At 45.6% G+C, this 25,002-nt stretch overlaps 1 protein-coding gene and 1 long non-coding RNA gene across 5 annotated transcripts in view; one reads left to right on the top strand and one right to left on the bottom strand.

Moving 5' to 3' along the window:
• The window catches only part of HIPK2 (homeodomain interacting protein kinase 2), a 131,863-nt gene that overhangs the window by 44,849 nt on the left and 62,012 nt on the right, over positions 1–25,002 (bottom strand). The gene's annotated exons all lie outside the window — the stretch shown is intronic.
• Positions 15,303–18,101, top strand: LOC107204476. The gene is made up of 3 exons (XR_004497403.1): positions 15,303–15,439; positions 15,811–15,960; positions 16,934–18,101. It is a non-coding gene; the product is annotated as an uncharacterized LOC107204476 (long non-coding RNA).

The raw sequence follows: 25,002 nt of genomic DNA, 5'->3' as shown, positions 1-25,002 counted from the left end.
TCCCTCACCCCTCCACCTCTCCACTCACACAGACACCCGGAAGGGATGCAGACATCAGATATGGATGACCCCCAGACTAAGGCCATCCTCTGCTCCAGGGCTGGGCATCTGCAGACTTTTGTGTCTGTGATAAAGACAGCCACCAGGCCCAGAGCTCAACACACCTACAAGTACCAACAGCTCCTCCTTGCTCACTCCCCATGGCAGGCAGGGGACAGGAGAGCAGCTCTAGGCCCCACTTGTGTCACTCAGCAGGGAAATTCTGGGCTCACCCTCATTGCTGGACTTCTGCATTACTCCTGCATCCCTGAGCAAGGGACAACCCTGGGAGACTCATCCCAGAATATGCAGGCACACTATGCCTTTCAGATTCCAGAATAAAGTTTCAGCCATGGGGAGGCCAGTCAGCTCAGGTTTATTCCTGAGTGAGGGAAAGGACCACAGAGGAATGCCACCCAGTTGGTCACAGGATACTGTTTGCCCACAAAGATGCGTTGCTTTCAATGATAAAGAAGGACAGTGCCACTATATATGAAATACAGGGCCTTCTAGCAGGCTCTGTATTTCACAGGTCAAACACAGGTGCACCTGGTTTCTGGGAAGGACTGTGCGTGTAGCCAGAGCCATTTCCAGGGCTGCCAGACCACCTATACAACCACCACTAGAAAGAAGAGAGCTCCAACACTGCACTGCTCACACTGCTCTTGCCCATCCCTCAAGATCAGACTGCAACACTTCGAGAAATATCTGAATCAGCTCAAAAGACTGGAGGCTGGATCCACTCAGCCCTCGGTGATGGTTTATGTTACAGGACATAAATATGAACTGGAGGCTGGTAAACCAGTGAGGTACCGCAGGGGTTTATCCCAGACTGGTGTCATGTAACATCTTTATCCCTGACCTAAGGAGGAGGCAGAGTGCATTGTCATACAGTTTATGGGTGATGCCACACTGAAGAGACCTGACCATGCACTTGGGGGCAGGGCTGCCACCCAGAGGGACCTGGACAGGCCAGGAAAAATGCCAGGTCTGGCCCCTGGGACAATAAAGCACTGGTGACAACTGGGGAGCTGCTCAGCTGGAATGGCCATGAGCACCTTGACTCGAGGGGCAGTGGTCTAGAAAGGAAGACCCCTGCTGGTAGGACCAACAGCCTCCCTGGAACAAGACCAGCAGACCAAGGAATGAGGTAACCCATCTCCAGCCACATCTGGACACCTGTTTGCTCGGAGGATCCCAGTGGGTGGGTGAACTGGAGCAACCTCCAGGGGAGGGAGAACTATCGTGTCCATGACAGCAGCCTGCCCCTCCTCCTCTGCCACATGGGGAAAATGGTGCCAGGCTCTTCCCTCAGGTGGGCAGCAGAAGGCAGAGATGACAGACGAACCAAAACAGGGGAGGATCCCTCTGGGAATGGGGAAGACACCTCCACTGTGCAGATAAATGAACCACCAGCACAGGCTGCCCTGAGGGACTCCGCAGTTGCTATCCTTGGAGGCTTTTAAGATGCAGCAAGATGAAGTCTTGATCTTGATCTCATAGCAGACTCTACCTTGACCATCAGGATGGACTAAATGACCTCTCAGGGCCCCCTGTCGTCTGAATTTCTCCAACTCTACAAGGCTCAGTAACCATACATTCTTCAATAGGAAGGTCACCAAGATCCTCCTACACACAGGAGTGTGTCCCGTGGTATAGGTGCAGGTCCCAGGGTGTTTTAATCTTGTGTACATACACACAGGTCTGTCTTTTAAAAACAGAGAGCAAGTTACACAACAATTACTTCTAAACCTGACTGGAGTAATTATCAACCAAGCCTCTCATTGACAGTTAAGGCTATTTAATAGCAAATAACTCACAGAAGCATACTAGACTACCCACCAGCCCTGGCCACTGCTCACGTTCCACCAGGGTGCTGATTGGGAAGGGTGAAAAAACTCCAGAGGATGGTGTCAGAGGAAGACAGGGCTAGCCTGAACCTCAGGAATCCACCCACTCCCTCCCTGCCCCAATCCTGGGCCAGCCTGTGTCACTCCTGGCAAGCATTCAGCTAGCCTGTCTTAGAGACCTCCCATGGTGGAGCATCCAGAAACTCTGCCGTGCCCCAAAGGACCTCACCCCTTGTAATTTTAAGGAATAATACAGCTGTGCATAGCTGACTTTATGTCATGCTTAATTACAACTTGTTGTCAATCTGGCATCTATGTAATACATATGGAAAAACATAATTTAATACATCTCACTTGACTTTGCTTATACCTGGCTTTCTGCCAGGCTGCACCTCCTCCCTCTCCTCACTCTGCCTCGGCCCAACACATACTCAGTACATCTAACCTTGTCTCTTTTTCTCTCTGCCTCACTATGTCTGTCTCCTTTTTCTGCTTCATCTTCCTGCTCTCTTCCACACTTACTGTGGATATCCCACCCAGGAACCCCCTACCCCTGTGAAGGGGGTGCACACCCTGCACCTGGAAACACAACCCTGTGCTGCTATGGGTTTGCATCCATCTGGAAAAACAGGGAGTCACAAAGACACCTAGCAGGCACTCCAATAGGATCCCCCTGCTCGCTGCCACCATCCACATGAGGCTCTTGGAAAAAGCAATTTCCATAGGTTAATCCTGGAAGACTTTTAAGTAAACCACACTTACATATCAAGCACTTTGCCATCCCTATGCATCTTTCTTGGGATTAAGAAAGCTGGATTCAGCCATGAACAAAGCCTGGGTTTAAATGGGGAGGGAGGGGTCCCTGCTGGGAGGCTCTGCACCTCTCTGCTCTCCTATATACATGGTAAATACATTCATTTAGGTTAGGGCCTTAAAGAAAACCTCCTGCTCTCTTCAGCAAGAGCATGTGAGAAAATAAATGACTGAAGCCCAGGGCTGGAGAAGACAGTGCAGCTGTTTGTGGAAACAAGACAAAAGATTTAGAAACATTTGCTTTTTTCCCCCCCTCTCCCATGTCAGGCTGTTTACAGAAACCAAGGGATGAAATTTTGCAGACAAAACCACTGAGAGCAGCCTGTCAGTCTCGAAGGGAAGGAGAAAGGGAGGGAGAGGGAGAGGGAGGGGAGCGTAGGCTTCTTTCAGGATTATGGATCATTGCTAAATTGCTCTATCAATTATTAAACCCATCACTCAAAGCGCAGTAACCAAAATATAGCAGATAAAGCCTTTCTCATCCACTCTCTACCAGCTGCTCTCCTCCTCCTAAAGCCAGAGGGGAATGAAAATTCCCACAGTTTATATTTTATAAAGATAATTTTCCCTGTGCCTTGAAAATAAAAGATTTTCCGGACAAGGTACAATGGAACCGAGCCCATGGCGGGAAGATATTAAAGGAGGAATTACCCTTTTGACTAACAGACCTAAGGAATAAAACAAAATCTCTCCAATCAATATTATTTCTTAACAATGACAGGTTCAAACATTTGTCTGTAAATAAATGAAGAAGCAGGCCTCAGCCATCAATACCTGTTAGCTGTTGTTTGCTCTTTGCCATTGCTGCTGGACAGACCTGAGATCCACAGCAGTGTGAGCATGGTCCCAGAAAAGGACAGGACAAAGGGACACCTGGTCTGGCCAGTGGCTCTGAGGAGAAGGAAACTGCAGCCATGCATCCAGGGTGTCACAAGAACCCTGGGTGTGCAGCGCTGAGAAGGATCCACACAGCGGGAACAACCAGGACTTGACATCCAGCTGGAAAGGGTTTGGATGAACCTAGTGATTCTGTGATTCTGTGAGGTTTTTAGCAGCTCTACAGGCACTTGCTGGAAGCATTTACCATATGCATCATCTGAAGCAAATGCTTGAGTCCTGGCAAGAACCTGGCTGTAGCTCAGGTAAAACATGCACTTGTGTTTTGCTGAACCTGAATCCCCTAGCTGTGATTGAGCTGGAAATCATAAAAGGCAAAAAAATGCCAGTAAGCCAAATAATGGGAAAGAGAGCCAGGTCCTGGGTTTGACCAAGAGCCTCCTGAGCTTGTCACAGCCAAGCATCCCTGGAGGAAGCCCTGCTGGACTGACCACAATGACACTCACCTCTTTGCACTCAGAAGTGCAGGACTCCATAAACTTGAGAGGAGGTGCACAACACAGAGCACCAGGACCATCACCCCGGGGGTCAGCAGCTCCACGCTGAGCCACAAGCACAAAAACACGCACAGGGGGTGATGCAACAGCAGCTACATTCAGCACAGCGTGACCTCTGGTTGTTCTCCCAAACAAAGGGCCATGCGTGGGGGGAGGGTCAGGGCTTCCCCAGGTTATGGAAGAAATCAGAGAATAGAAAAATCATAATTTGAAAACAAAAGCCCTATCCATGCCAGGCAGTGAATGGATGAGCCGCAACGTATTGGGTGCAGAAATCCCCTGAAGGAAGCATCTGATCAAGAGGGGAAGAATGCCAATTATGTGCTCCCATTCATGCCACTGCAATGAAAGCATAATTCTGACTCTGCTTTCTGACCCGCAGTATGCAATTTATGCAAATCCAAGCTGTTCCCGCTTCCCTCAGAGCCAAGTGTCCACCAATGCCAGAGCTGGCTCTAACTTTTTGTTTTCCTTTTCAAATCTATTGTTTTCACTGCTGAATATTTAAGACCTTTTGTTGTTGCTGTTGCATTTCTTTGGAAATGAGATAATAATTGAAAAAATCCCACAGCACACAGAAACAAACAAAAGTTGACTTCTCCTCTCTCCAGCCGTTCTGCCACGCTCAGTTCCATCCCAAGCCCTTATCGTTCCAGCCCAGAGCCTTGCCACGTATTGGCCAAGTGAAGCTTCTCATGTCTGATCTGCAACGCTCCTGACACTTTTGTTCACGGCAAATACTGAAAGTTGCACCAAGCTGCATGGTGGTTTTATAGGATTAGCCTGAATACTGAGCCAACTGTCAATACAAGGCTCCAAAAGATTTCTATCCCTGGCAAACACGGATATGAACCAGACTCAGGCCATGATCCTAAGATTGGCTTCACAGAACAAGTAGCAGGTCTGAGGCTAAAAATATCAAATTACTGCAGCCTTCCTTTATTTTTTTTTTTCTTTTTTTAATCATGTCTACTGGCTGCCTTCTTTTTTTATAAGTAGAAGAAGACAAAGACAAAAATGAAGTATTTATCCTGCCTGCTCCTTGGAGAAAGGAGCATTGCCCTTTACTTATCTCTGAAGAGCCACACAGATTTAATATTATTATTAGCCGCAACTGTTTGTATTTCTGTAGCACACAGAAGCCCCAGCAGAGCCCGGAACCTCACAATGCTAGATGCTAAAACGTGGTAAGGGACTGTGTCTGCTCCAGAGAATTGATGATCTAAGACGATGTGTGGTGACAGGGGAACAGATTGGTGGAGCACTTTGCCCAAGATCATACAGTGAGAGCACAGCAAAGCCAAGGAAAGAAGCGGGGTCCTTGTGAACAGTGTGCCGTATCTATCAGACCACGACTTCTACTCGTTATAGCTGGGAACAACAACAATAATACATGGATTTGAAGGCTCTTTCTAAAGAGATGGGTATTACTGAGGTAAGGCAAATTTTAGATCAAAATGACCTGTAGATATCACCCAGTAAGACAGCAGCCATGCCGGGAGCAGCGCATGAAATCCAAGGCCCACATTTAAGCCCCGCCAAGTGAGTCACAGCACCCTGCTAACACTCCAAGGACCTGTTTGCTCCGCACAGAGTTTAAGGAAAAGCCTGGGAATGCCTGCTCATCTGCGTGGCAGGGAACAGCAGGGACACCTCGGAGCTGCCCCACTTGGCTATTCCTGCTGCAAGAAGTTGAAAATTTCCACTTTCAACTCAAGCCCTACTTGAGTCAGCATGGAGCAGGTGACAACAGCCCCCTGCACAAGCAGCGGGGCACAGCACACACTGCGGAATCACAAATCCACTCTGAATTTAATTTATTTTTATTACATTTCTATTAGGGTTAACATCTGGAAGTGTTAACTAGAGCCCTACTGTACTAGATGATGTAATAATTGCAAGAAAACAGTCCCTGCACTAAAAAACTTGCAACCTAATTTAGGATCCCTCATCACCCTGGAAATAAAAGCTCTGGGACTTGCTGCTCAGCATCTGCTAAGACAGGATCTGCAACCAAGCCTGAAAAAAATGCAATCCCTGACCCATTGGGGTGAACACTATGAGCCTAGATCCTGCAGATACCATATTTTAGGGCCAAAGACTGCAATTGCTCCCTTGTCCAGTGATGGAAGAGAGCCCTTGTAGCTGTAGCAGAGGAACAACTATCACTTTAACTGTTATGTCACACATCTCAGTGGAGCCAGACAGAAAACCAGGATAGCAGCAAGAACGCAAGTGTGCTGTGCAAATAGTCCTGAAGGAAGCATGATGCTTGCAGGAAGAAAGGCACCACTTCAGAAGAAAGACTTTTAAAACAAAGTCTTCTGCAAAGTTAAGTTTGTTCTTTATTTAAAAACATCACATAGAAAACTCAATTGTTCTCTAGTGCATCTCTGTACCAAATCAAGAACCTAAATTCAATCATTAAAGTGTGAAGCTGATGAATTTAAATCCATAGTAAGTGCAAATTTCAACACAATTTTAAGTAAGGAGTCGCTCCCAACACCTTCATAACATGTCAACACATAGTCATATATTTGTTTCTGGGACTCTTCAAATGTCTCCTTTTACTGTTTCATTTTTTTCTTGCCAAAACAAGTTCTTAAAGCTATCCCAATCTTCTGAAAAAAACATAAACATTTTCCGCATGTTAAAATCTAAGGTGGCTATGACAGAAATTTTGGAGAGATAAATCTTGCAGGGAAAAAAAAAATCATACAAAAGAAACTTTTCACTATACATAAGGGGAATCTGAACTGATTCCCATCTGATTAACTTCTAATTTGTCCCTGGATCACACTGCAGTACGGATGTAATTTTTTAATTTCACTCTTTTGTAAGTAGCCAGTACTGTCCTTGTAGAGGGCAAAGAAATCCCCATATATCAGGAATTCTTCTGGCTGGGAGGAAGTTTAGTAATAACTCCAGAGAAATAAATACAACAATCAAAATTACTTCCCAGGACATGAAGGCAAAGATCCACCCTTTTGTGAAAGAAGGGGCTGTCTTATGTATACATTCCTATCTTCAATTATCGTGACTGCCTGTAACATTTAGCTCTCTGTTAAGTCAACTGCAGGGTTCAAGAACATTTCCTGGCATTCTTCACATTTTTTTCACATGTTGCAATTTTATCTGGTGTGTATCATATGCTTCCCCCCGAAATGCCTGAACTGAACCCTCCTCCTGACAGAGGAGTTCAGCCTCCCTAAACCTGAAACCCCATCATTTGAGAGCTGTGTTAGCAATGCTCTGAAAAAACAGAGCAGGTTTGGCTCTGATAGGTAAAACCACAGTATGCTCACGCAGCAGGGGATGCTAATGATAAGACACCTCCCTTTAAAGATACTTTCATCCAGTTCTAAGCCCGTGAATCCATTCCCCAATGTCCTGAAGCTTCCCTGTCCCTCAATCAAAAGACCTTAGGGTACGTTTCGTTACCTTTACAGCACCCTTCCCCAGCTCCATTCCCGCAGCTCCCAGGACACCCAATCTGGCTGTGGAAAGCCGTCATTTGGGTTTAACTGGGGCTATGACAGAGCTGGTGCCTGCAGCTGAGCGGGGGCAGGACAGAGGGCCCTGCATGGGGGGGCAGCTCACTGCCCACCTGTGATTTACTAGCAGCACACAGCAATATTTAGGGTGCAATAATAAGGTGGTACACGAGTGCTTTACCAACAAACAAGACGGGGAAGGGAATAACTGTATTTCCCCTGATGTTCTAAGGGGAGGTTCACCAAAAGGTTAGCGAGAAAACAATGTAGGCCCATCGATCACCGGGACAGCTACCCTAGAAAGGTTACCCCGTGTTCCTGCCTCATTTTTCACGTCTATAATTACCCTGCCGCTTCTCCTCGCATCCCACCCATCGCCAGGCAGCAAATGCCAACCACCGCTGCTTTATTAATTATGTATTTTGCTCATGCACACTGTCGCCGCCCCACAAGATGCTACAGCAGCGACAGGATTAAGTGCTACAACTCCTGTGATCTCCACAGGGCTGTGTGGCCGGGGAAAGGGAACTTGAGGGCTTTCCTGCTTTTCCTTCACCAGAGAGGGGGAGCGAGCAGCTCCATATCCCATTGAGGTGGGATGGAGGTGGGAGGGATGCAGCTCCTTACATCTGCCCTGCGAGAGGGAGAAGCAATGTAGGGGCATATGAGGGAAGACTGCTTCCATTCATGAAGGGCTCAGATTTCTCTTGGATCTTCATCCAACTGAAACAAAATGCCAATATTGCTGAACATACTTAGCACCTCCTAAAGCGCAATCCTACTCTGAGCAGTGCCTGTCTAAAAACAGCAACACCAGGCTCCTTGTTTACTGTGTCTTTCTGATGCCCAATCTGAGTGTCTCAGTTTAAAAGGAAAAGGAGGAAAAAAAAGTAATTTTTTAATCTATCAGTCCAGCAAATCCAACCACAGCTTCAAGAGCCACTCTGGACTCATTTCCTGCGTATTTATGCACACTGACATGAACAGCCAAATTAAGAGTTATGCAGAGATGGACAGGGGAAGCGCAAGACAATAATTTGAAGACAACAAATTTGCAGGGAACTTGATATGTTTCTACTCAAAGTAGAGCATCACGTTTCTTATTCAGGGGAGCCTGAGGGTTTGTTTTTTTTTTTGCTTTGAGGAAACCTAAAATAGCTTCCTTTGAGAACATGCATTCTGTAATCACCACTTCATCCTTCCCCAGTATTTCTGGATCCCGGCTTTTCAGTTGTAGAATAATAGTAAATATGTATAAAATAGGGAAAACTTTTGCTTGATTGAGAAGCATTTTCTGTTCTTGCTCTTTTTTCTGTCCCACCAGAAACTATAATTAATTTATGTACCAACAATTCTAAAACCATTACTTTCTAATTGCAACCATTTCTGCAATAGAATTCAGGGTTGATGCAAAGTGGAATAGGAAAAAAAAAATTGCTGACAAAAGCAAAAAGAGTGCATGACAAAAGCCAGCAATGACACAGAGTTGCATGCGTGTCCTGTTTCGGACCCCAGAGAAGTTCACACCCGTTGAAGGGTAATGAAAAAGAAACACCCTGGAAAAGCCAATAGGAGTAGACTCAAGAGAAAATTAACTACAGAATTTCTCTTGAGAAAGAAACTGAGAGCAAAAGCTTCTGCAGTGTGTTTGATGCTGTTGAGTTTGGAGCTGCTCACCTTAGGATCCTGATGACAAAGTACTCGGCACAAGCAGAACCCAGAAAAACCAAGGAGGTGTAGTCCTCCTTCACACTGCCAAGGAAAACCAAAAGCATGGCACCTGCTGATCTGCTGCCCTTCGAGGCTAACTCACTGTGTCAAATGTGCTCTGCAACACATCCCTGAGACTGGAGGTGATCCAGGCACCTCTGCCAGACTTGGCTGATGGCTGACAGCAAGGGAAAACCCACCACAAGCACTGGCTTTTTGCACTGATGCCCATCCCACACACAGACAAGGTATGTGTGGCTCCTGACCAGAAGTCAGAATTACCATCAGCAGAAAACATGGATCACAGAGCTCATTTGAATGCAAGAGAGCAAAAGCAACCTACAGCCTCCATCCATACCCTTTGTGCTGATATGACAGTCAGGCCTGATGGGAATGATTTTTCCCAGATTTGGGCATGACCAATTTAAAAATCTAAAATTCAATGATGGGAATTTTCTTCCCCTCCCGATTAAGCCCATTTACAGCTCTTTCAGGTTGATGGTTTAGCCATAAGCTGGGGCATATGCACTTGGGGACACTTCTTGGTTGTCTCTTTGAATTCCATTGTTTATTTATTTGTTACAGAAACAAGGAACAATCCACAAGATGGTACAGAGCCACATGTTTTGGAGTGGAGCAACAGCCACAGACCCTTCAGAATTGAGATGGGTCCTCTGAGGATCAGTCTCACTCACTTTTAGAAAAATCCCTGTTTTCCCACTTTTCCTTGAAGCAGCACGCTAGACGAGGGAAGGATTAATTAGCTGATGTTTCTAAAGCTCTTTGAAGATGAAAAGTGTTATTTTTATTTTCAAGTCTCACCAAGTAAAAAAAAAAAAAAATCAAAAAAGAAAAGGCCAGAGAAAGACTTTGCTGTTTCCTACAGAGAGAGGTCTCAGGACTGAGCCCCTGTACAGAGACACTCCTCCCAGCGCCGTATATTAACCAGCAAGCCAACACCACAGCCCTTCCTCTGGGCCAGGCATTAACAGGGGCTCTGCCCAGCTGCCTATTTTCATGGAACATGTAGAACTCAATACCACTGAGACCTCTCCTCCTGCATCAAATTTGCTGAATTTGTTCACCAGAGTCAAAACTTAAGGGGAACAAAGCAGCTCTGTGATCACACACACCTCGTTTTTGTAGAAAAGCAGACTTAAAGCAAATGAGGAAGGCCTTTGAATACAGATGCAGAGTGTCTGGCTACCCAGAGCACTGGTGGGCTATTTTTTCCTGAAGAGTAAATTACAGAAGTGGTTTATCTTAAACACTTTGTACCTCCTGTTAGAATTTCCGTATGTCTCTATTCTTTTTTTTTTTCTCTTTGGTATCACGAGGAAGCACTCAAGCAGCAGAAGCTTGCTGTGGGGAGGACTAGGATCCCCTGGCAGCTGGAGAGCAACAAGAAGCTTACAGGTAGGGTGCCCTGCCCTAGGAAGACGAAAATAGCAAGAAGACAGACAGGATTGCAATGTATTAGTCAAGTTGTGCTTAACGCCCAAGACAAGGACGACAATGAGCTGTTACAGGTCAAGCCTGAAATGAGCTGGAAACCAAGAAGGGAAAGACTCTCTGGTGTGTAGCACATTTACAGCTCCTTCAACTTCGTGATCTCATCAAAATCTCACCATCACCAAATATAAACAGGATGCTTGCTCTGTGTTATCCTGTTAGGTAACACTGAATATTCATCTCACCGTCCAGCACCAGATATATTCCTTCCCCCTGACCAGGCAGAGCTGGCAGGACCTCTCCTGAGCCTGCTTTTACCAGAATTCCTCTCCCTGCTCTCAGCTCAGCGAGGCACAATGCGCAAGAGCTGAGAGGTCCTGCAGAAAAACAACCATCTGGTGAAGGGGCAGGAAGAACCAGTTAAAAACAGAGTAGCTCCACCATATGGAGAAAATAATTCAGTTGGGCAGTGTAGGAAGAAGCAAACCCTATTATAATAATTGTGTTGCCAAGTGATGTTGCAGACTTGTTTTTCCCCTCACGGCTTCTGCACGGATTAAGAACAGAGCTTCCCCCATAATATGGCACAATCCCCACAGCAAGATCAAACTGTTCCACCAAGTGACCTGTGGGAATATCAGGTTAATACCAAAATGTCCACAGCGTGAACTGAGCATGGAGACAGGAGCATTTCACCCCCCACCACCCTTCCTATCCTCCCATTCTCAGTTAAAACACTAAGACTTTGGGATAAGCCAACCTGGTTCAGCTGGATGGCACCCTGAGGAAAGCTGATTCAGCACAGGAGGCAATTACACTAGTGACAAGCTAGGTTTGGAAAACTTCTGGCCCACCAAACCCAAGGACAGGTAATGCAAAACCTGCTTGGGGCTAAGGCACCTTTCTTCCTACACATGGGAATTCTGGCCCCCCTGTAATCATCCATATATTCAGAACAGAGTAACTCATAAAGCCCTGATTATAAACAGGTCCTTCTAGAACAGCTCCCCTTCCTCTTCAGACTGTTGATAAAAATATACCAGGTGTTGCAGCTCCAGAAGTACTCCTTCCCCTGCATGCTGAAGGTGACTCCTGCCTGGAGATCACACTAATCCCCCCACAGGAGCCATTACTACTTGGGCTCCCAGGGTCCTGCAATCACATTATCAGCACTAAGAGATAACTATGTGCAAACGCTGAGCTTCCCTCCCTGGCTCTCCTGTTGGGAACACATTGGGCAAGGGATCCACCTCCTCTGCTGCTCCCTGCCCGCTCTCCAGAACGCCCCAGCCAGCAGAGCACAGGGAGATGCTGGCACCATCTCGGTTAGCACACGCTGCTGCTGAGCCTGGCACCCCCAGGCAGGACAGATTCCTAGGCCAGGCTAACTCTGGGGCAAAGACAGATCCGGATGTCAAGACAGGCACCACCTATGTTCCTTTGTTTCCAACCCCACCTCCTTTCCCCTTTCTTCCTTCTCATCCATTCCCATGCTGTGGCTTTCTACTGGCTGCATTTATTTCCAGAGACACGTATGCTGGTAAACAGAGAGATTTCCTTGCTTAAGCAGTCTTGCAGCTTCCATCCAAAACGGACAAACCCACTCGTGTCTCCAAGGGCGTGGAAGACAGAGAGGAAAATACAGCCTCTTGCTGAAGACATCTTTCCCAAGAAAGCAAAATCCCAGTCTGAGGCCAGTTAAAGCATTAGTCATTAATTCTGGATAAAAGGAAGCATATTTGCATGGCCCTGCTTAGACAAGACTGAAATCTTAACATGCCCCTCCCCTTCACTGCTCTCCTTTAATACCTTATTAATATTATACAGCAGCACAAGCCAACATGCAAATAGAGCTCTATGCAAATACAGCTCAACGCAAAGACAGCTGCATTTGGTTCATGTGTTACTGCAGCTCCAGAGGAATAGCCAGGGGAAAAATAAATCATATAGATGATAGAGAAAGCATGTCTTAGCTTCCAAATTTCCAGGGAGAAAGCCATGCGCGCACGTCTGTCAGGGCAGAGTTTACCAAGTTTCATCAAGGAGATAAGGTAGTTAATACTTTGTTTAATTAGAGGCTGCAGTGTTCTCTTTGGGATGCTGAGAGGATTGCCCTCTTAAGCATCTAAGGCTCTGTCTTGCAAAACCTAATTCTAAAGTGGGCTTAGAAGTACAACTCTGCTCACTTAAAGGAATGGAGTCAGCTTTCCTGTATATTATTTTTCTGTTTAGTATTTCACATCAGACATACTCAGTTTCTAGACAGAAGCCTTGTTACAGGTTTTCCCCAAAGCACGGGCCTGCAAACAGAAATGCTGAATTTGAAAGTCAATCACTTCCATTCCTTCCCTAGCACTGCTACCAGCATTGCATTAATTGCTGCTGGCAATCAACAGGTCCCCAGGTGTAACACTGATGAGGGGCAGAAGTATTTCAACCAAGAGTGTTGAAGACAAGGAACAGAATGAAAATTTTACTTTGACACGTGTGTCATCTGGCCCTTGGAGCAGGATCTGGATCAAGGGTGCTCTCAGAGCTGCTGGTAACCACCATAGCTGCCTGCAAGCAGAATGAAGTTCCATTTGACTCTATTTGTGAGAAGCAAGCCAGCAGGTCAGCCCTTAGAATGTGGGTGGTATCAGAAAGACTCAAGCATTTTGCATTTTTGCAAATCCAAGCTGTTGGATTTTCAGAAACTTTAATATACCCAGGTAAGGCAAGTGCAATTTATTAATTCCACTTTACGGCTGGGAAGACTGAGAGATGTAGCAGAAAAATAATTACAAGTTCACAGAAGCAAACAAGAAAACAACTTCCTTTGTCCCAGCCTTGTATGTTAGCCAAAAGATCATCTTTGGATACAAGTGCCAAGTTTAATAGTAATGCATATCACTGCAGCTGGTGACCTTGCATTCAGAAATACTTCTCGACTGTAAAGGACAGCTGAGAACGCATTAAGGTCACTTGGAGCACTTTTTGAGAACAAGCAGTCCAAGGAATGTGATTTTTGTTGAAGAACTATTTGGAAATGAGGTTCCCAGCTGGAAAGCTCATCTGCTAGAAATGGCAAAGGAACGAGGGCATCTGTCTTGCCCAATAAATACTGAAACAACATGTCCCTGCTCTTAGCATAGGAACTGGGAGTCTCCAAGGAGCTGGAGTTCAGGAAAGAACTGAGCAGAACACCTTGCATCCCCTTACTGGCATCTCTTACAGCTGACACCACTTCATCAGTGAGCCTGAAGGAAGGGCTTGTAGAAGTTATCTCCACATGCTTCTCCCAGGCACCGGGTTTTAGATTTTTTGCAAATACCAACTTCAAAATGAGAGAGAGAAGAAGGTTACAAAACAATATAACAACTGAAATATTTACAAAGCAACATCCTGTCTCTGGTGATCATTGATTCAAGCCCAAGATGTGTTACTTTGGTGTTAACTGTACTCTATACTATTATCCCACATACTGTTTTTTATTACAGATAACGCTATAGATCCATGCCTGCTCCATGGGCAGGGCTTTTATTTATAAATATCCATAGGCAGACATCTGGCATGTAGCAACACATCAGAAAGGGCCTCAGCAATTTTCTTTTCTAAATTTCAGTGCTACCAGTCTTTTAGCATTTTTCCTTCTTTACGTAACTGGGAAAGGGCTGAGGTGAGAAGGATGCCACACAGAAAAAGAGCTGGCTTGCAATGCAGAAGAATGAAAGCACTGCTAAGAAAATGAGAAGACAGCTGGCTGCCACAAAGGGTGCCAGACCTCATGTCTAAAATTAAAGAATCTCATGTTCTGAGGAAAGCACCTCAGTCTCGCCCTTGAGTAGAAAATTAAAAAGCAAAAACTGGAGCACACCATGTTATCACTGGTGCCCAATAAAAACCTTACACAAGCTGGGATCCAGACTGAACCCTACACATGTTGGTAGTACCTGACAGGCTTTATTCTTCAGTGGTTTGTTTCAAGACCTGAATGAATGGAGATGAAAAAATGGCTGGTCAATGGCCAAGAGCTGGATGCACCATACAGGAATAGTCACTTCTGGGAGCACAGGTGGGCAGCCCTAGAAAGGCCAAAGCCAAGAGAGTCATAGGGTTGGCTTAGCTCTTTACCTAGTTACAATCTCTTCAAGCCACGCAAGATGAAAAAGAAAACAGGCATTTTACTCCTGCTCCAACACTGGTCATGCTACCAAGCTCCCCACCTTCCCTGTCAGCATCCCCAGCAGGAGCTTAGCAGTTCTGGATTGGAGGAAGACATCCTGATTAACAGAGATGAGAAAGAAAGAAGGCACCAATTCAGGCAACTCCTGTGCAGCTCTAGTCAGACATCAAGAGCGAGTACCACCTGCAGACTTGGAGTCTCACCTCCGTGCAAAGCTCAGGGAAGCACAGTCCCAGCCTGGCTGCTGTGGGGGCTGTGGTTTCCAGATGCCTCTCCTCCTGGTGGCACTGCTGTTTTACACCAGTCTGTGCCCCAAAGCCCAGATTCCCCTGCTGCTTATGACAAGCTGGTACAAATCCTCAGCAGATCACAGGAGGGCAGACCGGCTCCGACGCACCAGAGAGGCAGGATGGGGAGAGGGAGGCAGCAGTGCTCAGGCAGCCACTGTCACCAAAGGGCACGTTTGTGAGCATGCCCCAAGAAAACAACTTGGTGAGCTCAGGACCATGCTATCACACACAGGTATGCAAAAATCAAGAGCCAGAGCAACGAGCAGAGTGACGGAGATCAAAGCGGGGGAACACTTCTCTGGCCCACGGCTCATTTCTGCTACGCTCCCGGCACGGTGGGTCCTTCAGGTGGTGCTCAGCGGTTTGGACACTGATTGCAGATGAAGGGTATTTTCTCTCTCATGAAAGCAAAAACCTCCCAGAAGGCAGCCTGCCAGAGCAGGCTGTGATTCACCCAGCACCCAGAGAAGGGACTGGCAGAGGCACATACCTCATCAGGGATCCCAGACTTCGTGCTGTCCGGTCCTCGCCCGCAGAGCGGCCAGGGAGGCCAGCTTGGCTTTTCATATTAGCACAAAGTAAATGAAATCTCTTTCTTTTCAGAAGGAAGCAGGGAATTTCATCACCTCTCCAGTTTCCCAGCACTTGCATCTTGAATGTGTTTCCCACCAACAGCACCAACAATGCATTTCATGTTCAGAAGGCAAAGAACACCACTGAGAGGGAAATGGAAAATTTACCACTCCTGATCAGGTAACAAATATGGGAGAAAAACATCCCTGCCAAACAGTCAGAAGTACTTTGGAGAAAAATCTCTCATGCTTTCTTCCCAGATTTCTCCTGTTTACAAAAAAAACCCCCAGCAACAACAACAACAACAAAATCAATCAATCGATCAATCAATCAATCCACTGTCGTTGATGGAGTTTTGAAATATTAGTTTTGCACCTACTTTTTTTGAATTGCTTTAGCACTGACTCGGGAGTTCACATATACTCCAGTCTTTGCAGATTTTCTTTCAGACATATTTTCTCCCTGGCTCTGGGCCAAGCCCTGGTATTCTTTTTACTTGGGGAAAGTCCTCGGGAAAGTCCTCAGGAAAATCTGTCACAGATTTGTTTCAAATTATGGGTCTTTGCTTGTAAAGATTCATGTCTTCCTATCACTGACTAACACATGAAAACAATCAAGATCTGGTTGTTGGGAATTTGGCAAGATCACAGAAATTACCTAGCTGTGGCAACCTTGGCCACAAAGAGGCTGTGAAATAACCTTCACACTCCATGGGCCAAACTGCAAGAAGCCACCTGAGAATTCATGTACGCTGTTATCGATATTAATTTGAGAATCAACACTTATTTCCCCTGTTCCTATTTTCCTGGAAACTACAGTGACAAGGTCCCAGGCAGCAGCTCCTTGTGCTCATCTGGTGGGCAACCAGCAGAAGGTGGATGCAGACCTTCTCCCTCGCTCCCCATCCTGCTGCGCCCCTGCCCCGTCACCCCCCGGTTCAAAGTCGCCGGAGGCCTTGGTTCTTATCATGAAATGTTCTGCCAAATCAAATGTAAACAAATGACATGCACAGTTGACATGGCAACAAAGCAGCCCTGCACGCAACGCGGCAGTATTTAACTCTGCCGGGCTGGGCACAAATTTGCAGGGAAAAGGACCAGAGCATGCAGGAAACTGCAAAGGTAAAGGACAGAATCTTCTCTTCTTTCCTCAGATGCCTGGAGAAATACACTGCTCAGCACCCAGGGGTCTGCTGAAAGAACAGCCAGACCACCTCCTGCAAGATGTCTTCAAATTTCCAGGCAGTTTTGGATGGCATGAGAACTCCAGAGCATCACACATGCTTATAGACCTCAAAGTCCCTCACAGAGGAGTTCAGCATTCTAAAGTATGTTTCCTACTGAAGACTGGCAGCATATCCCTCCTTCCTTCACGAACCACCCTTGTCTACAGGCCACTCACAGAAGCAGAGCCTGGGCATCCACCACACACACGATGATGATAAAAGCCAGGAGAGAGAGTGAACAGGCTCAGGGAAGGGATGCAGCAGCACACTGGTACAACCACTTGGTATACAATATTGCCATTATTTTCCCCCTTGCTAATCTCCCACCAAAATACAGCTCTAGGCACACTCATACATAATGGAAGGTGTCAGAATAAAAGTTACCACTGCACTTGGGCTCATACCCTGGACTGTGCAGTTTCATCAGCTCCCTTACATTAAGTCAGACTCAACAGAAGCTTGGAGCCAAATTTAACTGCAAGCACTTTGGTGCAGGGACTGCAACAGCATGATTTGACACTGCTTTTCTCTACAGACCTCATAATCTTCTAATTTTAAATGCCCAGGACAATTTTCATGCTTTGACCTAATAAAAAAACCACCATGTGCAACAAAAGAGCATCTTATTTTTATCATGGTGGGAGCACTGTTCCAGGTAGGGGGCACAAATTCCCACAGAGCCTGCACAGGGTGTAAATAATTTGGAAAACACAACACTGGGAAGCATCTTTTCAGGAGCAAACTACTTTGGTTTCACCTCTCTGAGGAAGGCTTGCAATCTCTGAGTGCCCTTCCAGGCGAGCCTAGCAAGGCACGTCAAATCTGCAAGGCAAAGCCCCTTTAAATAAAAGCAGCTGCTGATGTTAAGATAAGCATCCAAGCAGTAAAAATAATGAAGCTGGCTCTTAAATAATGAGTGCTGATGGCCCCCTCTGCTTGCATTCCTAGTCTAATTACTTACATGGTTAGCTCAGCCCTATATGCCTTTCAAATTCTGCCATTTAAAAATGAAAGTTAAATCCACTTGGAGAGGACAAGAACTAATGGGAACTACAATGTGTGCATATTGCTGCTAGAGGTGAGGGTCCTGCTATGGGGGCCTTTCTCCTGCGTCTCTACTTTCAACAGGAAAACACAATTTAAAAATCAAATGAGCTCCCAGCTTACAGATGGAAGAATAGCTCTTTAAGATGGAGGAATCTGCAGCTTTTGAGCTTGGGAATTCAAATGCCTAGTCTGCGTTACTGTGAGCCTTGGGTTGTGGTGCTTATGCCAGGGAAGGCAGGAGGAGCAGTTCCTAATGGTGGAACCACAGGCTCAGGATACAGCCCCTCTACTGTCCTTTGCTGGACCTCCTTTGGCTCTGCCCAGCTCCAGGAGTGCACCTGCAGCATCCTCACCCCATGTGCTCCATGTCCCAGTCATGTCCCAGTCACACAGACAGGCCACCACTGGGAATGGGCACACATGTGAAATCCCACCAGCACATCCAGAGGGCTCCTGGCACAGCTTCCAAGATAAAATTAGAGGGTTAAGGGTTGCTGGGGGAAAAAAGAAGAAAACAAGAAAACACAAACCCCCAAGAATGAGATAGGACAGCATGTACTGAAAGGATGAGGAAACAGAGGGAAGAGCAGCAGATAATGGCTCTGGTGAAGGTCAGGTCCCAGAGCATCGTCCCATCACCACAAGATGGGTGCCCACCTGAAGAAAGGCTGCAAACCCACAGAGTAGCAGCACCCCAACTGGTGTCTCATATGTGCTCTTCCCATTTAGTTTGGCACCAACAGTTTGGCTCCAGAAGCAACAAATTCTTTCCTGGAAATTTATCACATGCCTTTACAAAGCTGCCAGAAGAATTTATAGACACTTATCTAACAATATCTGCTTTTTCCTCAGTCATTAAAGAAATAAACAGAGGCTGGAAAAGAATCAGTATGGAAAAGGGGCCTCTACTTTGGAGGAACAACAGGACAAGTGAATGCTCCCCTGCCTCAGAGACAGGCTAGCGTGACAACAGTGATGGATTACGGAGAGGGATTGCTTCTCAAAATGACGTCCAATTACTCTTCATGCCCAATCAAATTGGTTTTAAGTTATCCCTCAAGTGAAAGAAGCACTCCTGACCTGGAAGAGAAGGCAGGGGCTTTCTGTGTAAATAAATAATTAGAAACAAACATAGGCTTATGGCGCAGTTACTGGTGTCTGTCGGAGAAGAAATGAGAAAAAGGAGCAGTAATGGATTGCTTTCTGTCTCACATCTGTGAGGATTTTTTCTGAGACCTGTAATTTATGACAGATTGTTTTTATCAGCCAGTAAACAATGATTTATAACATTAATAAGCAGCAATAGGTAAGTTCCCCAAATATGATTCCCCTGTGTACTTCCCCATGACAGGGATGGAAAAGATTTTCTTTTCTAATAGGCAGAGTGAATCTCACTAAACTATTAGCACCATCCAGTAACAACAAAAGCAAGTCCTGTGTGCTTGTCAGGGACACAAACCCAGTTTGCAGCCTGCCTTTGTCCCCATCCCTGAGTGCTAGCCCCAGAGCAAGGAGGAGGAGGAGGAGGGAAATGATGGCTGGGCTCACTCACGCATACAAGTGCCTGGAACTAGGGCTCCTGCCTTGCAGTGTGCTCGGGGATGTGCTATGCATTTTGGAAATGAAGCACCAGCTACACATCTATGCTGCTGGATGTATCCACTGCAGGCACTACATGTCTTCAGTGCCAGTTCTCCTGCAATTAATAACTCCAGAACGACCCTGACCACTTCAAGAAGGGATATCGAGGAGAGCCTGACAAATACTTTTCTTTTACAGCCTAGATTTGGAATAAACGGCTTGGAGAAATCCAGAATAACTCCCCTTGTCCTTTTTTCACAAGTCCTCACAAATTTCATACTTCCAAAAAGCACCTGCAACCAGCCAAGAGCTCAGACATAAAATAGGGTCATTAATGAAGATGTGCCTCTACTTGCAGAATGTAATTCATTAGGAGAGGTGTGAAGAGGAGGGCAAAAAGAAGGAAATCAAACACACCTCCCTTAATGTTCAACAGTATTCTATGAGCCCAGTTCTGGGGAATACGAGTAGTAAATTGCTGAGCGACTTTCTAATCTAATTATTTCACTTGCAATTCAAATTATTTTCCAATTAAAACCAAGCTAATACATTCTGAAATGTAAATCAGGCTCTATTACCTTTTTTAATTGCAATGCCCAAACTATTCCCCTTTTCCCCTTAATTGATAGAAGTCAGGGGGAGATTTCCACACATTCTCTTGCAGTCCTGTAGGGTTACCTCATACTGGCCTTGCCTGTCTCACCATCCTTCACCTCTGCCCTTGTTTCCACCACAGCGGAGGCGGATGCTCTCTGCTTAATAAAGCAAAAAGCCTAGAGAGAAAGGCAGAGGAACAGCTCTTTTCTCCCTGCCTGATGACAAAGGCACAAAGGTACAGACAAAAGATTTCCATCAAGTGCCAGCTCTTGCCCTAGAAACAGGGTGTTAGTCCCTGGTCGGTGAGGACAGACAGCCCTGGTGTGGCACACACAGCAAGTTCCCGTGGCTTCACTTCTCCTGCACTTGACGGGTGCCTTCTTTCAGAAAAAAAAAAAAAAAAAGGAAAAAAAAAAGAGGAAATAAGTACAGAACATTTTGTCCATTGAGCCAGCCCAAGTCAGATATAAATACATAAAGAATGAGCAAGGAAGCCTCTTCCGTAAAGGGAAGCTATTTTTGATTTAGGCAGGGCCCTTTCCAGACTGAAAACTTCTGAATAAACTTGCAACATCTATATTACTTCCCTTTTCTCTCTAATTGACAAAATCTCTGCCTCTGAGCTTCTCTCACATCCTAAACTCACCTTCTTTTTCTCCAGGTTTTCACAAGTACTGGTACCAATTTTGACCTCATCAGCCACTCAATACCCTCTTGCTGCAGGGTGGTTGTCCCCAGTCTTCCCCAGCAGCCCTGGTGACCTCCACAGGAGCTGTCACTGCACTCCTGCACAGAGGTGCTGCCTAGGAAGTGGCCCATCACAGCATGCCCACGTTCCTGCAATGCTGGTGGAGGAACACAAGGCTGTGGCACGGGATGGGAGCGGATAAACCAGCGGGGAACAGCCTGTTCACTCTGCAGTCCGTGTCTGCCTCAGCCCCAGCCTTCCCTCCTGACCCCCACGGAACACAGGGATGTGACACACACAGCTGAGCAAGCAAAGGTGCTGTGAAGGCTGGGTGCTCATCCCAGAATGAAATGCCTGCAGGGAAAGCAAGTGAAAACCAGAGAAACCAAGCAGAGTCACACCCCAGCTGTGTGGGCAGCTGCTCCAGCCACACTGGGCTGCGCTCTTAAGTGTTCCCCTTGAGTCAGAAACATGAATTTAAGGGAAAGAAGGTCCCAAAGACACAAGAATAAGGAGTGGCTGACATTCAGCCTGGCAGACAGTAACTGCACTGACAAGAGCAGCACGAACCCTCACCTGTACTCCACTATTAATGGAATAAATTAATAGGGACTGCAGATGTGGAAAGGCTTGCCTTGAATCCAGGAGATGCCTCATCCAAATACAGTGTGGATTTACACTTCCCACAGTCACACTGCCTTCAACAAAGGTAATGGAGATACGAGTCAAAGGGAACTACCTTCCTCTTTGGTGCAAATACGCCCTTTTCTGAGCGTGTTTAACTTTTCAGCATTATCTCTAAAGTGCTCTGGGAATTTTCAAAATACAGATTCACTTCATTCAGCAAACACCCATTCCCTACTTGTGCTCTTCCTGAAGTTTGATGTTGAAGCTTGTATTGCTTTGTAGTTTACATCACAACAACACACTAGAAATTATTTGGAGAATACAAATTATTAAGTACTTGCCCTCACACATAGGCAAAAAAAAAAAAAATCAGTGGTATATGATTATTTCTTTCAGGTTAGTCCTCAAGTGAAGTGTTTCAGCTGAAAAAGAATTTCTCTGAATATTTAAAGTATTTAATATATATACAAAATATTTTAACTTTCTATTATGCATTTAGATCCTTGATTCAGAGAACTAGCCAGGCAGTTAGAAATTGGGATGCCTTTGAGTCTGAACTACTAACACATTTTAAAAATTGTATGTGGAGGTATTTAAAAAGACCCTGGCCATAACATGCAGTTTTCCAGAAGTTATCTCAGTAGATGGGTGATGATCTGCTACTACAAGAATGCATTCTGGACTTCTGATTTACTCTATTGTTTAAGGAAGGTACAAACCTCCATATCTTACACATGAAATCCCCGTTTTCAGAGTAGCAGGGAGAAAGGAGAAGCAAAAGTCCCTAGTGGGATTTTCATGTGTTTAATAAGTCACTGGCAATCTCTTAATGATCCAGGTCATGGCAATCCAGCCTGTCTCTCCTTTTCCAGGACTTCAGTGGCTGGCTGCAGCTCTCCATGCCACAAGGACATCCCTTAAAGCCACCACAGCCCATTCTGTTCTTCTCTTCTGGGTTTTAAGCCATGTGTTTCCTGGTATGGCCAGTGCACAGATGAAGTAACACCATGTTCATCCAAACCCCTCCTTCAAAACTGGTTTGCAACTGTGGGGTGGTTTTGTCCCTCCTGGGTGCCCATGGTTTCAGTGTTTCATTGCTTTGGTCTCTTCAATTCCTTCTTACTGCAAGCACATTTCTGAGAGAAGCAGCAAGTGCAGGGAGGCAGTGGAGGGTTTGGTACATGGCACTTGCAAACAAGGAGGTTTGAGGAAAAGAACAGAACAGGCACCACCTTGTGCTTCTCTCCTGTGCCAGGAGTTTGTCTTGCACCTGGCTACCCCACCGTGGGGGATTCCTGGCACAGGGGTTATCACCTCCTGCCCTGGTTCTTCCCACTTTCTTCCCTCAATGGATGCTGAGGATTTTAAGGATCTGAGATGGCAGCTGTGCACTGAAGGAGGATTGCCCACCTGGGCAGCTTCCCACTCACCAAGGCCAGGGCTGGCCAATACACAAACCCCTTCTCACAGGGGATATCCCAGGGCCTGCTCAGAGCTAAAGGGGTAGTAAAAACATTGGTCCTGGGGCATCCCCCACACAAAGGGAGATCGGTCTGTAAAACTTAGAAAAGCAGAAAAACCCCCAAAAACCCAACCAACCAACCAACCAACCAAAAAAATCATACCCTGGACTTCGTCAGCAGCTCCTTTTCAGAACTCAGGAAAATTCTGAAAGCAGATTTTCCAAGTGCTGTTATTTCAGTGAACCTGAACCACAAATAACTCCACAGCTGCTGCACTGGAGATGCATGGATTTAAATCAAGAGAGAAGCAATTCCTCTAACTTCCATATCATGGAGAGGCAGAGAGGTATTCTTGTCCCACCCAGGCTGTTCCTGCAGGTTTTCTCCCAGGGAAGGATAACCTAAAAAGTCACCTGCTGATCACCAAAATCATGAGATTATAACTTTCTTTTTTTTTTAGGAACATACTCAGGTTTTTTTTTATATTTAGCTAGTTTTCAAACTTCTTTTTGCAGTAACATTGAGATCTAGAAATGCTTCACTGCTTTTTTAAAGTTAAAACCCAGATTATCTCAGGTAGGTAGAATGTCCTACCTGAAAAAAAACCTAAAAAAGAAAACAAAAAAAGAAGAAAAAAAAAAAGAAAAAAAAACAAACAAAAAACGCAGAACAAACCCAACAAAAAGAAAAAAACCCCAACAAAACAAAACCAAAAAAAAACCCCAAAAAAGCAGATTATAAAACTTGATGAAAACATAAAGTACCAATAGAGTACATGTACACCAGTGTTTCACTTGGTCACTTTCAAGGCAAACCCCTCAGTTGTTCCCACTGCTGAGTGGTCTCAGAGTGCACAAATGAGCATTCACCCACTGAACAAGACCAAATCAGCCACCCCTCCGAATGTCCCAGTCATGGCTGTTGGGTCTTTGACAAAGGATTTGCTCTCCAAACCATCCTGGCCACACTGATTGCTAAGGCACACAGTGCCACGGACTGTGGGGTCCCACACATTTTCCTTGCTCTCTGCCATCATCCATTGGGAGTAACTTAATGTTTCTCATCTCTGTGCCTGCTCCCAGAACAGTGCAAATTTTCTTGTGCATCCCTTCACATGCCAGAACAAAAGCACAGGCCTAGTGATCCTTCATGAAGCCCATGAAAGGATTAAGAAAATTAATTGAAAGGGTTAATGTACATCTGTAACAGGCTATCCTGGTTATGACATTTAGCTTCCCTGCCACAAACGAGTTATCTGGTCTCTTCTCCAGAGCAGAGATAAATGTCAACAGATATCAACAATCATACATTATAAATATGCAATGCAGTATTTTCTTTTTCTCCTGCTGTTTTGAAGCACTACTGCTCTAGATGACAGGCATGAAATACTTAGAAACTTTTGGAATAAGATGTTCTGAATCCTCCTCAACTTTTAATAACTTGCAAATTGTGCTGTCACCCACAGGACAGCCCCAGAAAGGTGCCTGTGCCAAGCAGCAACAGCCAAAAACCAGTTCCACTTCCACTGCACCAAGCAGGTACCACTTCCCACAAAACAGGCATTGCAGCTGTTGGGTGTCAATTTGTTCTACTCAGACAGTGGGGTATTAAATGCAAAATAATGCAAAAGAAAAATTTTCAGAAAAATCATCCAAGTTCAGTAAAATCTTATAGAGAGTTCTCAATCAAAATGACTCTGGCTTCTCTCGCTGTCTGAGAAAGCATGTAGAGCCCACACAGGATAAGCTTCCATAGAGGAAGGCAGGATCTGCTTTACAGTAGGCACACATGTGCTAGATAGCTGTTGTTTACTAGGTCATGTTGATTTTGCTTTCAGCTATGTTTTCTTAGGCACCCACGTCTCTTCATGTAGGAGTGCCTTAGAAATTACAAAATATTACTCCCACTCAACATGCACTCGTGTGTGTATACATTAGGTCTGTGTGTACATAGCTACAGAGATGCCCACCATAAACAAACATTTGCAACCATGA

This window comes from Parus major, chromosome 1A (genome assembly GCF_001522545.3).
Source record: "Parus major isolate Abel chromosome 1A, Parus_major1.1, whole genome shotgun sequence".
Lineage (NCBI taxonomy): Eukaryota > Metazoa > Chordata > Aves > Passeriformes > Paridae > Parus > Parus major.
This window is presented reverse-complemented; position numbering and strand designations above follow the sequence as displayed.